Source organism: Rhinoraja longicauda, chromosome 10 (assembly GCF_053455715.1).
Source record: "Rhinoraja longicauda isolate Sanriku21f chromosome 10, sRhiLon1.1, whole genome shotgun sequence".
NCBI lineage: Eukaryota > Metazoa > Chordata > Chondrichthyes > Rajiformes > Arhynchobatidae > Rhinoraja > Rhinoraja longicauda.
In genome coordinates, this window is record NC_135962.1 from 51,790,234 (window position 1) to 51,807,733 (window position 17,500).

The 17,500-nt window shown below is 47.1% G+C and overlaps 1 protein-coding gene across 5 annotated transcripts in view; it reads right to left on the minus strand.

The window, feature by feature from the left end:
- The window catches only part of LOC144597448 (coiled-coil domain-containing protein 85C-like), a 187,517-nt gene that overhangs the window by 166,801 nt on the left and 3,216 nt on the right, over window positions 1-17,500 (minus strand). The window lies entirely within an intron of this gene.

A 17,500-nucleotide genomic window follows, 5' to 3' on the forward strand; every position in this document is an offset into this window, starting at 1 on the left:
AGAGAGAGGGGGAGAGAGAGAGGGGGAGAGAGAGAGGGGGAGAGAGAGAGGGGGAGAGAGAGGAGGAGAGAGAGGGGGGGAGAGAGAGGGGGGGAGAGAGGGGGGGAGAGAGGGGGGGAGAGAGGGGGAGAGAGAGAGAGAGGGGGAGAGAGAGAGGGACTATTCTGTAAAGTGCTCAGGCAGTGCCAATGTAAAGAGAAATAGTGAATGTTTCGGTTCTGCGACCCTTCATCAGAAATGAGGGAAGGGAGGCAGAGTTGCTGCCTTACAGCGCCAGAGTCCCGGGTTCGATTCTGACCACGGGTCCTGTCTGTACCGAGCCTGTACATTCTCCCTGCGACCGCGTGGGTTTTCCCCGGGTGCGCTGGTTTCCTCCCACACTCCAAAGACGTACAGATTTGTATAAGAAAATAACTGCAGATGCTGGTACAAATCGAAGGTATTTATTCACAAAATGCTGGAGTAACTCAGCAGGTCAGGCAGCATCTCGGGAGAGAAGGAATGGGTGACGTTTCGGGTCGAGACCCTTCTTCAGACTGATGTCAGGGGGGCGGGACAAAGGAAGGATGCAGGTGGAGACAGGAAGAGATAGAGGGAGATCTGGGAAGGAGGAGGGGAAGAGAGGGACAGAGGGACTATCTAAAGTTGGAGAAGTCAATGTTCATACCACTGGGCTGCAAGCTGCCCAGGCGAAATATGAGGTGCTGTTCCTCCAATTTCCGGTGGGCCTCACTATGGCACTGGAGGAGGCCCATGACAGAAAGATCAGACTGGGAATGGGAGGGGGAGTTGAAGTGCTCAGCCACCGGGAGATCAGGTTTGTGGGCCATTGGTTTTGGTAAAGATTGGAAATTGTCCCCAGTGTGCGTAGGACAGTGTTAGCGTGCGGGGATCACGGGTCAGCACGGACTCGGTGGGCCGATGGGCCTGTTTCCGTGCTGTATCTCCAAACTAAACTAAGACTATGTAGGAAGGAACTGCAGCTGCTGGTTTAAACCAAAGATAGACACGAAAAGCTGGAGTAACTGAGCGGGACAGGCAGCATCTCTGGAGAGAAGGAATGGGTGACGTTCCTAAACTAAGTCACCCATTCCTAAACTAAGACTCTCGCGGGAAGAGAAATTGTTTTTTTTAATTTTTAAAAGTGCATCTTAAAGAGATGCCGCAGCAATGATAAATGGGTTAGGATTAAACTCAGGCCCACAGTGGGTACGGATGGTGCCATGGGACCGTTTGTCACATGCTCTGGAGCTGCGGTCAAAATGGCCGCCTCTTTGCCGTTATCGGCAGTGATCTGTGCACGTGCTCAGAGCCCCGAGCTTTTATTGTAACACTGCCCATGCAGCTGCAATGGCAATAAAGAAAAACATTTGCCGTTGGAGATAGCACCCGGGCGGGGTCTGCAGCCATCAATCCCCCCCCCCACACAATGTCCCTGCTGCCGACTCTGCTCAACCCATTCACCTATTGGGGCCCCAGGGTCCAATCAGCTAGAATCCAATTACCCAGACAAAGGGCCGGCTTCACAAAGCGAGACCCGTCCCCATCCCCACCCTCTGAGGTTTCAAAGCAACCGTCTTCCTCCAGTGCCCCTTTGTTTGTTGTCTCCTCTGCTGTGGAGAGTACGGGGACCTGGATGAAAGGAGGCCCGCGTGAATGAGAATTGCACAGTCGGGCCAGGGAAAAGGCAACTGACAAGAGAAGCCGTCTTTCCCTTCCCTGCACCAGTCACGGTCTCGCTGGGAACGGCTTGTCGCTGTGGTTTCACAGTCCGAGCAGCGCTCCCCCTTGCGAGGCGTTCCCGATGAGAAACGGTGCCTTTCGCCAACGCACTCCACCCCCACCCCCACCCGCCTCATCCTTCCTCAATTAAATCCCACAGCGATTCCAGAGACAAAGGCCACAACAGCATAATGAAGGAGTGCCTTTGGAGCGGTTAACAGCCCCTGCATTCCAACAGTGTTTTGCCCGTACGTAGAGGAGTCCTTACTTCCAACTGCAGGGGTAAGCCATTTAAGCCATCCACATTCTGCTGCAGGTCACCATGAACTGGGATTGAGAAGCAAGGTGGACACAGAGTGCTGGAGTAACTCAGCGGGTCGGGCAGCATCTCTGGGAGAGAAAATGGATGGGTGACGTTTTTGGACCGGAGTCCTCCTTCAAACTAAATATCGAGAGAGGGGTGGGGAGACCTGGAGGTAGGTAACGGTCAGAACAAATCAGGGCCGGCAACAGATGACCAAGGGAGGGTGGAGCCCATTGAGAAACAAGAGGCAGAAACAACGAACTGCAGATGCTGGTTTACACAAAAAGATTGGAGTAACTCAGCAGGTCAAGCAGCTTAGAATCGGAGAGTCGTACAGCATGGAAACAGACACTTGCCCACGCCAACCAACATGCCCCGTCTACACGAGTCCCACCTGCCATCTTTTGGCCCATATCCCTCTAAACCTACCCTATCCATGTACCTGCCTAAATATTTATTCGACGTGGCATAGTACCTGCCTTAACTCCCTCCCCCCCCGGCAGCTTGTACCATGCATCCACCACCCTTTGTTTTAAAAAGTTACCCCTCAGATTCCTATTAAATCTTTCCCCCCTCACCTTAAGCCTATGTCCCCTGGTTCTCGATTCCACCTCTCTGGAGGAGGTCTCTGCATCTCTGGAGAAAGTGGATCGGCGACATTTTGGGTCGTGATATAGACGGGTGACGTGTTGAGTCTGAAGAAGGGTCCTGACCCAAAACGCTGCCGAACCACATTTTCCAGAGGTGCTTCCTGACACGCTGAGTTACCGCAGCCCTCCGTGTCTTCTTGAGAAGCGATAGCATTGGTATGGAAAATAAAAGGACCCCTGACAAGTGCCGGAAAGCATTTTCACATCGCCTGCAATTGTAATGAGAGTTGAGAAGCAGAAACAAGGAGCTGCAAATGCTGGTTGGTAAAAAAAAGTGTTGGGAGTAACTCAGCAGGTCAGGCAGCATCCCTGGAGAACACACTTGGTTTAGAAACATAGAAACAGAAAATAGGTGCAGGAGTAGGCCATTCGGCCCTTCGAGCCTGTACGCACCGCCATTCAATATGATCATGGCTGATCATCCAGCTCAGTAACCTGTACCTGCCTTCTCTCCATACCCCCTGATCCCTTTAGCCACAAGGGCCACATCTAACTCCCTCTTAAATATAGCCAATGAACTGGCCTCAACTACCTTCTGTGGCAGAGAATTCCACAGATTCACCACTCTCTGTGTGAAGAAATGTTTTCTCATCTCGGTCCTAAAAGACTTCCCCCTTATCCTTAAGCTGTGACCCCTGGTTCTGGACTTCCCCAACATCGGGAACAATCTTCCCGCATCTAGCCTCTCCAACCCCTTAAGAATTTTATATGTTTCAATAAGGTCCCCCCTCAGTCTTCTAAATTCCAGCGAGTACAAGCCGAGTCTATCCAGTCTTTCTTTATGTGAAAGTCCTGCCATCCCAGGGATCAATCTGGTGAACCTTCTCTGTACTCCCTCTAAAGCTAGAATGTCTTTCCTCAGATTAGGAGACCAAAACTGTACACAATACTCCAGGTGCGGTCTCACCAAGGCCCTGTACAACTGCAGCAGAACCTCCCTGCTCCTATACTCAAATCCTCTTGCTACGAATGCTAACATACCATTCGTTTAGAGCAGCACGGTGGCGCAGCGATAGAGTTGCCGCCTCACAGTGCCAGAGCCCCAGGTGCGATCCTGACTACGGGTGCTGTCTGAGCGGAGTTTGTACCTTGTGCCCGTGACCGCGTGGGGTTTTCTCCGGGTGATCTGTCTTACTCCCACATTCCAAAGACATACAGGTTTGTAGGTTTAATTGGCTTCGGTAAATCGTCCCTAATGAGTAGGATAGTGTTAGTGTACGGGGTGATCGCTGGTCGGCACGGTGAAGGACCTGTTTCCGGGCTGTATCTCCAAAGTCTACAGCCTAAAGGATGAGACTTCCTTCTCAATTGATTGAATTACTACTAGGTTTTGGTTTTATTTTGCTCCTCGTGATTTTCTCTCAGCTGGGATGTACACCTTCACAATCTCCAGGCCCCCTTCTAATCCAAGCCAAATGCTTGCACAAGAGCCTTGAAAGTGAGCGTTTGACTGCAGCACGTCACAGCCTGAGCATTGGCAATCACCCTTCAGGCGTAAACACGGTGTTTAGTCCACCCATAGGGCAGGAATCACTGCCTGCCGAGACATTATTCCAGTTTGAACAAATTGGGGATGTCATAAGGTCGTAAGTAATAGGAGCAGAATTAGGCCACTCGGCCCATCAAGTCCACTCCGCCATTCAACCATGGCTGATCTACCACTCCCTCCTATCCCCATTCTCCTGCCTTCTCCCCGTAACCCCTGACACCCGTACTAATCAAGAATCTATCCGTCTCTGCCTTAAACATATCCACTGACTTGACCTCCACAGCCTTCTGTGGCAAAGAATTCCACAGATTCACCGCCCACGTGATTTTGTGATGTGTGAAGAAGGGCCCCGACCTGAACCGTCACCCATCCATGTTCTCCAGAGACGCTGCCTGACCCGCTGAGTTACTCCAGTTCGTATTTTGTTGTTGTAAACCGGCATCCGTCGTTCCTTGTACCATCGTATCTGCAAGTGTGTGGCACTGCCTCTGTTTTAATCCCTGTGGTCTCATTCCCCTCGAGTATTAAAATACTATTTTTTTTAATGATAAACTCACTGACAGCAAAGCCTCGATGAATGGAAGACACTTCCTTCTATTGGCATTGGGTTAAGTTGTAATCCCCCCAGCTACGTTACAAGGATGGTCTGCAAGAGAGATTTGAAGGCGCTCGACATCGATGTGGAGTCCTGGGAGAGCCTTGCAGCTGACAGCACGAGGTGGAGAGGTAACCTGAGCCAACATCTCAAAACGGGGCAAGAGAAACTGATGAATGCAGCGGTAGACAAGCGGGCACGCAGAAAGGAGCGCAGCAACTTCAACAGACCAGAGACCACACACAAATGTGACCTTTGCGACAGAGACTGTCACTCCCGCATTGGTCTCTTCAGCCACAAGCGACACTGCTCTAGCTGAGGTGTGGAGCAAGCAGCCGACTAGGATGCATCGCCCATGGGCAGCCATGACCGAGGGGGGCCTAAGAAGTTGTAATTCATGAGATTGGCCATCTATTGTATGCGGAAACCACACAATGCCGTTAAGATATATTGATATTAAAACTCTGCATCCGCATTTCGCTTCCATTGAATTCCTACCCCATGGCGAGCGATTGTGAAATTCAATCTCAATGTAACACACCTTGTTGTCGAAACGCTGAAGAGTTTTAAGCTGCACTGCACTAGCCGCTGCGGCTCAGTACAAGGCATTTATAGTGCCTTGGAGGGGGAAATGTAATTTGCTGAGCCATCCGTATTCCCACATGCCCTGTGGTTGAGCTGATTTGGTTTAGAGGGTGTAGTGAATGTGCATTTCTACTTTAAGAACATATAGAATACCGTGGCCTGTGTAGTAGATAGGGCAGTGGAGGCCAAATCACTGCATGGATTTAAGAGAGAGTTAGATAGAGCTCTGGGTGCTAGTGGAATCAAGGGATATGGGGAGAAGGCAAGCACGGGTTACTGATTGTGGATGATCAGCCATGATCACAATGAATGGCTCGAAGGGCCGAATGGCCTCCTCCTGCACCTATTTTCTATATTTCTATATTGCGCCTGTGTGGTAAAACTCCAGATCTAATCCACTTAACACAGCCAATTATAGGTTACCAAGTCTAGTGAAAGCTTTTTTTTAAATTTCAGGCATTGCATTCCCCAGGAGAGGGTGAAGAAGGGTCTCGACCCGAAACGTCACCCATTCCTTCTCTCCCGAGATGCTGCCTGGCCCGCGGAGTTACTCCAGCATTTTGTGTCCACCTTCGATTTAAACCAGCACCTGCAGTTCTTTCCTACACATTTTGCCACTCCACTGCCAAATCTCCTCAAGGTACGTCGGGCGGCACGGTGGCGCAGCGGTAGAGCTGCTGCCTTACAGCGAATGCAGCGCCGGAGACTCAGGTTCGATCCTGACTATGGGCGCCGTCTGTACGGAGTTTGTACATTCTCCCCGTGACCTGCGTGGGTTTTCTCTGAGATCTTCGGTTTCCTCCCACACTCCAAAGACGTACAGGTATGTAGGTTAATTGACTGGGTAAATGTAAAAATTGTCCCTAGTGTGTGTAGGATAGTGTTAATGTGCGGGGATCGCTGGGCGGCGCGGACTCAGTGGGCCGAAGGGCCTGTTTCCGCGCTGTATCTCTAAATCTAAAAAAATCTAAATCTAAATCTACGTCAACTTTGAAGAAGTTCTCCTCCTCTCTCCGACGAGAGTTCAGCAACATCCTTCAGTCTGAAGAAGGCTCTCGGCCCGAAACGTCACCCATTCCTTCTCTCCCGAGAGGCTGCCTGACCCGCTGAGTTACTTCAGCATTTTGTGTCTGCCCATGAAGATCCGAGACTGTGGTTTACGGTAACTATCAAGGCAACGAGGACAGATTTCTATGGCTTGTGTGGGAAGGAACTGCAGATGCTGGTTTACACCGAAGAAAGACACAAAATGCTGGAGTAACTCATAAAGGGTGAGGGAACATCTCTGGAGAAAAGGAATAGGTGATACTGTTTCGGGTCGGAATCCTTCTTTAGACTGAAAGATAAAAGACTTCCCAGAACGTACAAACTCTGTACAGTCAGAGTCAGGATTGAACCCGGGTTTCTGATGTTGTAAGGCAGCAACTCTACCACTGTGTCGCCAAAATTCCAATTACGTTTTTCAGCTAATATTATGGTTTTTTTTAATTTTGTCCCTTGACATACCATAAAAAAAACACAAAAATAGGAAAAGGAAGCACCTGGTCTGAAGAAGGGTCACGACCTGAGATGTCACCTATTCCTTTTCTCCAGAGATGCTGCCTGACCCGCTGAGTTACTGCAGCATTTTGTGTCTACCTGGTTCTTCGTGTCTGCTGCACCATTCATTGTAGTCATGCAGCAAGTAAACAGGCCCTTTGGCCCATATCCCCATGGCTGGTCTTGTAACTCAGCCTCATTTTGCCTTACTTTCCCCATAACCCTTGATTCCTTTAAGATCCAGAAATCTATTGAAGTGTGTTTTGAATGAACAAACCAATTGAGCCTCCACAGGCATCTGGGGTAGAGAGTTTCAAAGCTTTCAAGCCTTCTGCGTTAAGAGGATTTTTCCCATTTCATCAACATGCCCACAAGGGGAGATTAGGTGTAACTGGTATCGGTAAAGAGCATTTACTATTCAGGGGACAAGAGAATCGAGAGTGCCTCATTATCAGTAGGGAGGAAATGCGCATGCTGGTTTACACCGAAGATCAGACACGAAAATGCTGGAGTAACTCAGCATCATCTCTGCAGAGAAGGAATGGGAACTGATCTGCCGGCTCCAACCGGGCCAGAGTTTGAAAGCCCTGGCCGCAGGGGGCAAATTCCACCCGCCGATCGGCCGCGGAAGTCCCGACGAGGTCGAGATCGGCTGCCTCACCCGGCTGAGACGCCACATTTTCGGGGGGACTTCCAAGTGCACTCTTGTCATATCATATCATATCATATATATACAGCCGGAAACAGGCCTTTTCGGCCCTCCAAGTCCGTGCCGCCCAGCGATCCCCGTACATTAACACTATCCTACACCCACTAGGGACAATTTTTACATTTTACCCAGCCAATTAACCTACATACCTGTACGTCTTTGGAGTGTGGGAGGAAACCGAAGATCTCGGAGAAAACCCACGCAGGTCACAGGGAGAACGTACAAACTCCTTACAGTGCAGCACCCGTAGTCAGGATCGAACCTGAATCTCCGGCGCTGCATCTTGTCCGAATTTGAGGAGGTGCCGGAACGCCAGTTGCCGGAAGACTGGTGGTGGACCAGTACTGGTGGAAAACAGTGCAGGAAATGAATGACTAACAAACATTTCCTCTTTGGTTCCTTTCAAACTACCAGAAAGACATTCTAGCCTTAGAGGGAGTACAGAGAAGGTTCACCAGATTGATCCCTGGGATGGCAGGACTTTCATATGAAGAAAGACTGGAAAGACTAGGCTTGTACTCGCTGGAATTTAGAAGACTGAGGGGGGGATCTTATTGAAACATATAAAATTCTTAAGGGGTTGGAGAGGCTAGATGCGGGAAGATTGTTCCCGATGTTGGGGAAGTCCAGAACCAGGGGTCACAGCTTAAGGATAAGGGGGAAGTCTTTTAGGACCAAGATGAGAAAACATTTCTTCACACAGAGAGTGGTGAGTCTGTGGAATTCTCTGCCACAGAAGGTAGTTGAGGCCAGTTCATTGGCTATATTTAAGAGGGAGTTAGATGTGGCCCTTGTGGCTAAAGGGATCAGGGGGTATGGAGAGAAGGCAGGTACAGGTTACTGAGCTGGATGATCAGCCATGATCATATTGAATGGCGGTGCAGGCTCGAAGGGCCGAATGGCCTACTCCTGCACCTATTTTCTATGTTTCTATGTTTACCACATAACTAGGACATGGAAGAGCTTTCAAATTCAGTGCATCACACATCAAACACAGAAGAAGTTTAAATGCAAACATTTAAAAACCCACCGTTTAAACGTTATTTTCACAATGCTGGTGTTTCAGTGAGAGGAGGACAAGGTGTTTGTGTTCACCTGTTGCAGGTGCATCACAAGGTCAAACAGTGCTAATGGATTCAAACAGGTGAACGGATACACTTTCCTTGCATTCCACTTCCTTATCATCTACATTCCTGCTCCAAACTTGACTGCCCGCATTCTTCCCGCTTACATTCTTAACGTCTCTCTTTCAGTAAATACATGATGTCATCCGTGAAGCAAACGGCTTGCAGGAAATCGAGCAAAATATGCAGTGGCTCATTTCTGACACGGATTCCTCCTCCGCGTTTCCAGGCCCGAAGCCTAGGCTGCCTGACCCGCTGAGTTCCTCCAGCACTTTGCGTGCTTTATCCCAAAGAAGATGGTTGAAACCAATTTCGTGAACCACCTGTGCAGTTGACTAAATACACAAAGATCAGTCTGGTGTGGTGAATGCTGCCAGTGTGTTCACTTGCAAAGGAAAATTAATCATTTATTTTCCCCTTTTGGTTATATTCTTTCTTTGCCTACCCTCCCCCTAAAATGTCCCCAATTTGACCTCCCTCCTTAATGCAAGTCCCCACTCATGCCCCCACATCCCTCTAGAATTCCAAACCCTGGGTTTGTTTGAAAATACAGGAGGTTTGTCTCTCTTTTACCATTTTTTTCCTCTAAAAAATGTCCCTCAGGATCAAGGATGATTAGTTTCCACTCTGGATCCATGGACGAGTACGAATGTAAGACATGCATGCTCTCCCACACCTGAAGCAAGTTTTCAGGTTAGTTTAGTTTAGAGATACAGCGCGGAGACAGGCCCTTCGGCCCACCGAGTCCGAGCCGTCCAGCAATCCCCGCACATTAACACTACCCTACACACACAAGGGACAAATTATAATTTTAACCAAGCCAGTTAACCTACAAACCTGTACGTCTTTGGTGCGTGGGAGGAAACTGAAGCCTCCGGAGAAAACCCACGCAGGTCATGGGGAGAACGTACAAACTCCGTACAGACAGCACCTGTAGTCAGGATCGAACCCGGGTCTTTGACGCTGTAAGACAGCAACTCTACCACTGCGCCACCGTGCCCCCATCTTCATGCAAGCCCCCACTCCTGCCCACACATCAGGTGTTGGTGGATGCTATGGTTTGTCGAATGCCGCCTACGCTGAGCTGAGCGTCTCTAAAGTCCCGATACGATAGAACATTACTTATCCCAGGAGGGGAATTGGTCTGCCAACAGTCATAAAACACAACAAGATACATGAAACATGAAATTAAAGTGGCGAGTGGAAAGTGCAGGATTGGGGCCGTGCAAGGATTGGGGAGGAAAGAGGGGGGAGAGGAGTCAGACTACCCCACTACAGAAAGGGGTGGTTGTACAGTTTGATAGCCACAGGGAAGAAGGATCTCCTGTGGCCTTCTGTGCTGCATCTTGGTGGAACCAGTCGGTTGCTAAAGTGCTCCTCGGGTTGACCACGTATCCTACGAGGATCCCACTCTCATCCCAAATGCTACTCTACTTTGAACGGCCATGAGCCAGCATTTTTTTCAAGAAAGCACAGGGCAGCACCTGGACCTTTCTACCTCTACCTAGATCCACATATAGTTGTTCCAAACCAACAGACAGCCTTTCATACAAATAACTCTGTTTTATTGGTTTTAACCCAACACTCTTTTCAGTCTAAGACAGACACAAAATGAGGGAGTAACTCAGCGGGACAGGCAGCAACTCTGGAGAGAAGGAATGGGTGACGTTTCGGGCTGGGCCCTTCTTCGACCCGAAACGTCACCCATTCCTTCTCTCCAGCGATGCTGCCCGTTACTCCAGCGTTTTGTGTCTATCTTCGGTGTAAAAAAAACAATTGCCGTTCCTCCCTGCTCTTTTTAAGTCCAGCAAAATAGAAATATACAGCACAGCATTCAAAATAGAGGCTACTTCACAACAGAATAATCACACAAGCATATCGGTGAGGGTTACATCAAACACAGGAGCTTAGAAAGGACCCATCATTTCCAAGGAGGATCATAGCTGTAAAATTAAATATGTTTCTTTGGCCAATACACTGGGTATTTGAATATGCTCAGTGTAATCCTTCGATAAACAGCACAGATTAGAAGAAAAAAAATGGCTGATGTAATCAGAGTGCAGCTTTTTTTGCAAGGATAACAGTTTCAAGAATAACATGTCAATGCAGCTGAACTGGTTGATATAATCAGTGCAGCTTTTATTGCATGGATAACGTTAATCCGTCCATCAAAGAGACTAACACCTTCATTTTAACACCGCCTTTTCAAAACGTCAGGTTATCTCAAAGTGTTTTACAACCAATGAGGTATTCATTGCCTTGAGTAAAGTGTGAGTAATATTACATATTTACACATATCTGACATAAGTCTTCAGAAAGTGAAAGTAATACTGTCGCTGGGAGTCCAAGTCATAGAATGATACAGCGCGGAAACAGGCCCTTCGGCCCAACTTACCCACATCGGCCAACATGTCCCAGCTACACTAGTCCCACCTGCCCGCGTTTGGTCCATATCCCTGCAAACCTGTACGTTGGGATAATCCCAGCCTCAACTACCTCCTCTGGCAGCTTGTTCCATATGCCCACCACCCTCTGTGTGATAAAGTTACCCCTCAGATTCATATTAAATCTTTTCCCCTTCACCGTAAACCTATGTCCTCTGGTCCTCGATTCACCTACTCTGGGCAAGAGACTCTGCGTTGACTCTGTTTTGAGGATCATGCAAACATAATCAAATAATCTAAACTTTAATAATTAGTTTTAAGTAAATGAATGCTACCTTAAATTGACTCAACACCAAAGTTGACAATTTCCATATTAATAAATAAACCATCACGACAGTTCATCGACAGCAATCTCATTGAAGCTCGTCCCCCATTTAAAGTGGGGACGTTAGAAATCTTGTGGAATAGATGATGATGTATTGTGGATGATCAGCCATGATCACAATGAATGGCAGTGCATTCTCGAAGGTCCAAATGGCCTCCTCCTGCACCTATTTTCTATGTTTCTATGTTTGAACCTCAAAAGACGTTTTGGAATAGGAATCAGCAGTTATAAAGATGAACAAATGTTATTGCAATATATACCCTCTCCATTGAAAGAGGAGCTCAATAAAATATTCATTTCGGATTCCGTGAAAGCACAAATTTATCTTCCACAGACGGACTTTGAGAATGATCATCAAGTCTATAGCAAGCTTAGAAACAGGGGACATAGCCTCAATAGAGAGAGGTTAGCTACTTAGGATCGAGAGCAGGAGAATTCAGAAAAATAATGAATGTTTTATTTATTATTTCTATATCAGGATCTCGGCAATACTGGCAAGGCCAATATTTCTTTCCTCTCCCTAATGCCTTTGTAAAAAGGGGAGCATGGTGGTGCAGCGGTAGACCTACTGCCTTACAGCGCCAGAGACCCAGGTTCGATCATGACTATGGGTGCTTGTCTGTGCGGAGATTGTACGTTCTCCCCGTGACTTGCGTGGGTTTTCTCCGAGAACTTTGGATTCCTCCAACACTTCAAAGACGTGCAGTTTTGTACGTTAATCGGCTTGATGTAAAATGTAAAATTGTCCCAAGTGTGTGTAGGGTAGTGTTAATGTATGAGGATCGCTGGTCGGTGCTGACTCGGTGGGCCTGTTTCAACCCTGTATCTCTAAGCTAAACTGTGAACAGCCTTCTTGAACTGCTGAAGTCCTTCCGCAGAAAGTATTCCAACAGTGCTGTTTGGTAGGGCATTGGAGGGTCTCGACTCACAAACAATGAATATGCCTGCAATATACTTCCAATTCAGTATGGTGTGTGACTAGACAGGGAACATGGATTTGGTCGTGTTAATGTGCATCTTTTAAACGTCATCGTTGGTAGAAGTGGGTACAGTTATGACAATTAAAAGATACTTGGACAGGTGCATAGTTTGCTTTAGACTATAGGCCCTTTGGCTCACTGAGTCCACATCGAGCATCGATCACCCGTTCACACTAGTTCCATGTTATCCCAAATTCTCATCCATCCCGTACACCCCAGAGGCAATTTACAGAAGGCCAATTAACCTACAAACCCGCACGTTTTGGAGATGAGGGAGGAAATCGGAGCGCTCTGAGGGAACCAGGAGAGAGAATGTGCCAACTCCACACGGACAGTACCCCAAGTCAGAATCGAACCGGGGTCTCTGGCGCTGCGAGGCAGCAGCTCTACCAGCCGTGGCACACTGTTTGTTTTTTTAACCCTGAGGATTTCATGCTCCTCCTGTACCTTCAAAGATCGAAACTGATACAAACCTGGTTTGCGTCAACTGGTAACACCTCGGCATTCCATTTATTATCTAAGCCATCGCGGACTTTAAAAAAAAAAAAGAAAATACTTCTCATGCCTGGAAACCACTTATAATTCCATTCCTCCAAAGACAGATCTCCCACTGCCAGAATAAATCATTCAAAGGTATGACATGCATCAACGAAATAACTGAGAAACCGCAACCAGCTATCTCCGCAGCCTAAACCAAACCTGCTAATTGGACGTGTCAGCTGTGACATTCTGCACATTTTGAATGTTATTTGGATAAATCTTCGCTGCATTCTCCTATCTAAAGTAGACACAAACAGCAGGGATATGAATATCATGCCTATGGCTCTTAAAGCCACGCATACAGCTCTTAAATTCCAGTTGTTCTAAACATAAATTACTTTTACATAGTCATCAGATAATGGCACTGGAAATGGCTGATTGTGAATTATGCCACAAAGATTTGAAATGCGGGGTAATATGTAAGATTCAGGTACCTGTCATGGACATTATTCCACTGTTAAGTGTGATATTTTTGCACAAACAAATATGGAATTATTCTTGATTCATAAATTTAACTCGCCAAGGCCATTTCTGAAATTGTTCTGGTGAAAGTTTAGTTTAGTCTAGTTTAGAGATACTGCAAAACAGGCCCTTCAGCCCACTGAATCAGCGCCAACCAGGCATACTAGCACTATCCTACACACTGGGGACAATTTACAATTCTGACTAAAGCCAATTAACCCACAAACCTCCATATCTTTGGACTGTGGGCGGTAACTGCAGCTCCTGGAGAAAACCCACGTGGTCATGGGGAGAATGTACAAACTCCGTACAGATGAGACCTGTAGTCAGGATTGAACCCAGGTCTGTAAGGCAGCAACTCTACCGCTGCACCAGCGTGCCGCCCAAAGATTCTGTATTGGGCACTGTTAACTCTAACGCACAGTACATCTGAGAAGTCTACTAAATTTTACAAAATCGGAACATTTAAATTTTGTGATGAAAATTAGTTTTTTAATGCAGAAGGGGAGGAACAAAACAATTCAATAAAAATAACAGGTCTGTTATGTCTCGTTTTTTTTCAGATGTCAAAATATCTCATGAGTTTTCAGAATTTGAATTAACAACAAGTTGTCCCAATATTAGGAATTGCAGAGTGTGATTAAGCTGTACAGACCCAAACATGGTCTTAATATAAAATAGAAAATTATGTCGTTTTTTGTTAAAGCCAGCAAAGTCCGATCAAGGATAGTCCGAGGGTCACCAATGAGATAGATAGTAGTTAGCAACCAGATGCAGTCCTAAACTACCGTCTACCTCATTGGTGACCCTCGGACTATCCTTGATCAGACTTTGCTGGCTTTACCTTGCACTAAACGTTATTCCCTTATCATGCATCCATACATGAAATGGCTCAATTGTAATCAAGTATTGTCTTTCCGCTGACTGGATAACAGGCAACAAAAGCTTTTCACTGTACCTCGGTACACGTGACAATAAACTAAACTGAGTATAGTTGACGGGAGAATATGAGTATCAGACAAGAGATCACTGGGAATATTTTGTTTTGCTGGTGGATGGAAAAAAAAATGGAATTTGTTGCTTGGAAAAGATCCACTACATTGTACTCATTTCAAATATTTCCCTTTTAAAAGTAACCTTGAGCAGGAAAAAGACAGAGGAAATTCAACAATAAAGTTACAATCGGTATTTATACAGCATGAGAAAACAAATAGTGTGGGAATTAATATAAAAACATTAAACGCTGATTAGGCACAGGTCAGACAGCAAGGACAACAGAACGCAGTTAACATTTCACTCAGGGCAAGCTATCATTGCCGCTGTTTCTCTTGCCACAGGTGGTGTCTGACCTCGGTATTTCTAGTACTTAATGGATTAATTTGGTTCACAATTGAATTTAGCTCCGAGGACATTTTTTTTTCAGAAAAGGAAATCGTGAAATTAATTATAATTTATAATGAATTATAAATTAATTATAATCCAAGTTACTGGATAACTTCAAAACGAAAACAGAAATGGTAAAAAAAATACTCAGGGCAAGCGGCAGGCACAGTTTGAGCTCTCTCTCCCAAAATTGCATTTACTCGTTCTCTGGCCACCGACTCTGCCTGGCCGACTGAAGACTGCAGGTCCCTCGTTTCTCTTGCCTTGAGCTCACCCGCCTCAACATTGGTCTCCGCTTTTGCTCTGCTTAACTTGCCTTTCAAATGATTGGAAGTCTCTCTTGATAGAGAGTCACACTCACACGCACACGCGCACAGAAGCAAAGAGTCATGGCCATCAAAGACAATCAAGTATCTCTCATAGTCAAAGAGTGACACAGCGTGGAAAGAGGCCCTTCGGCCCAACTTGCCCACACCGGTCGGTCAACATGTCCCCAGCCACACTCATCCCACTTGTCCACGTTTGGTCCATATCCCTCCAAACCTGTCCTTTCCATGTATCTGTTTCTTAAACGTCGGGATAGTCCCTGCCTCAACTACCTCCTCTGGCAGCGTGTTCCATACACCCACCACCCTTTGTGTGAAAAATGTATAGAATTATCTGATTTGATAGGACAGATAAAGCTTTTTAATTGTACTTCGGTATGTATGACGTTAATAAACCTAAACCACCCTTTGTGTGGAAAAAGTTACCCCTCGGATTCCTATTAAATCTTTTCCCGCTTCACCTCGATAAAGAGAGTCACGCACACTGAAACATAACGAGTCGGCCCATCGAACACAATCAAGTGCCTATCTTCGATTTAAACCAGCATCTGCAGTTCCTTCCTCCACAATCAAGTAAAAACATAGAAACATCTATAGAAAAATAGGTGCAGGAGGAGGCCATTTGGCCCTTCCAGCCAGCACCGCCATTCAATATGACCATGGCTGATCATCCACAATCAGTACCCCCGTTCCTGCTTTCTCCCCATGTCCCTCGATTCCTTTAGCACTAAGAGTTAAATCTAACTCTCTCTTGAAAACATCCAGTGAATTGGCCTCCACTGCCTTCTGTGGCAGAGAATTCCACAGATTCACAATTTTCTGGGTGAAAAAGTTTTTCCTCATCTCAGTTCTAAATGGCCTACATCTTATTCTTAAATTGTGACCCCTTGGTTCTGGACTCCCCCAACATCGGGAACATTTTTCCTGCATCTAGCCTGTCCAATCCTTTAAGAATTGTATATGCTTCAATAAGATCCCCTCTCATCCTTCTAAATTCCAGTGTATACAAGCCCAGTCGCTCTAGTCTTTCACCATACGACAGTCCCGCCATCCCAGGAATTAACCTGGTGAACCTACGCTGTACTCCCTCAATAGCAAGAATGTCCTTCCTCAAATATGGAGACCAAAACTGCACACAGTACTCCAGGTGCGGTCTCACTTGGGCCCTGTACAACTGCAGAAGGACCTCTTTGCTCCTATACTCAACTCCTCTTGTCATGAAGGCCAACATGCCATTGGCTTTCTTCACTGCCTGCTGTACCTGCATGCTCACTTTCAGTGACTGATGCACGAGGACACCCAGATGTCTTTGTACTTCCCCATTTCCTAACTTGAAACCATTCAGATAATAATGTTCCCAATGTTGGGGGAGTCCAGAACCAGGGGCCACAGTTTAAGAATAAGGGGTAGGCCATTTAGAACGGAGATGAGGAAAACCTTTTTCAGTCAGAGAGTTGTAAATCAGTGGAATTCTCTGCCTCAGAAGGCAGTGGAGGCCAATTCGCTGGGTACTTTCAAGAGAGAGCTAGATAGAGCTCTTAAGGATAGCAGAGTCAGGGGGTATGGGGAGAAGGCAGGAACGGGATACTGATTGAGAATGATCAGCCACGATCACATTGAATGATGGTGCTGGCTCGAAGGGCCGAATGGCCTCCTCCTGCACCTATTGTCTATTGTCTATAATAATCTGCCTTCCTGTTCTCACATTTATCCACATTAAACTGCATCTGCCATGCATCCGCCCACTCACACAACCTGTCCAAGTCACCCTGCGTCCTCATAGCATCCTCCTCACAGTTCACACTACCACCCAGCTTTGGGTCATCTGCAAATTTGCTAATGGTACTTGCAATCCCTTCATCATCTAAATCATTAATGACTGGGATGGGGGTGGAAAGGAAAGACGACTGGGATGGATGGATGGATGGATGGGGGTGGAAGGGGAAGACGACTGGGATGAATGGATGGATGGATGGGGGTGGAAGGGGAAGACGACTGGGATGGATGGATGGATGGATGGGGGTGGAAGGGGAAGACGACTGGGATGGATGGGGGTGGAAGTGGAAGACGACTGGGATGGATGGATGGATGGGGGTGGAAGGGGAAGACGACTGGGATGGATGGGGGTGGAAGGGGAAGACGACTGGGATGGATGGGGTGGAAGGGGAAGATGACTGGGATGGATGGGGGTGGAAGGGGAAGACGACTGGGATGGATGGATGGATGGATTGGGGTGGAAGGGGAAGACGACTGGGATGGATGGGGGTGGAAGGGGAAGACGACTGGGATGGATGGATGGATGGATGGATGGGGGTGGAAGGGG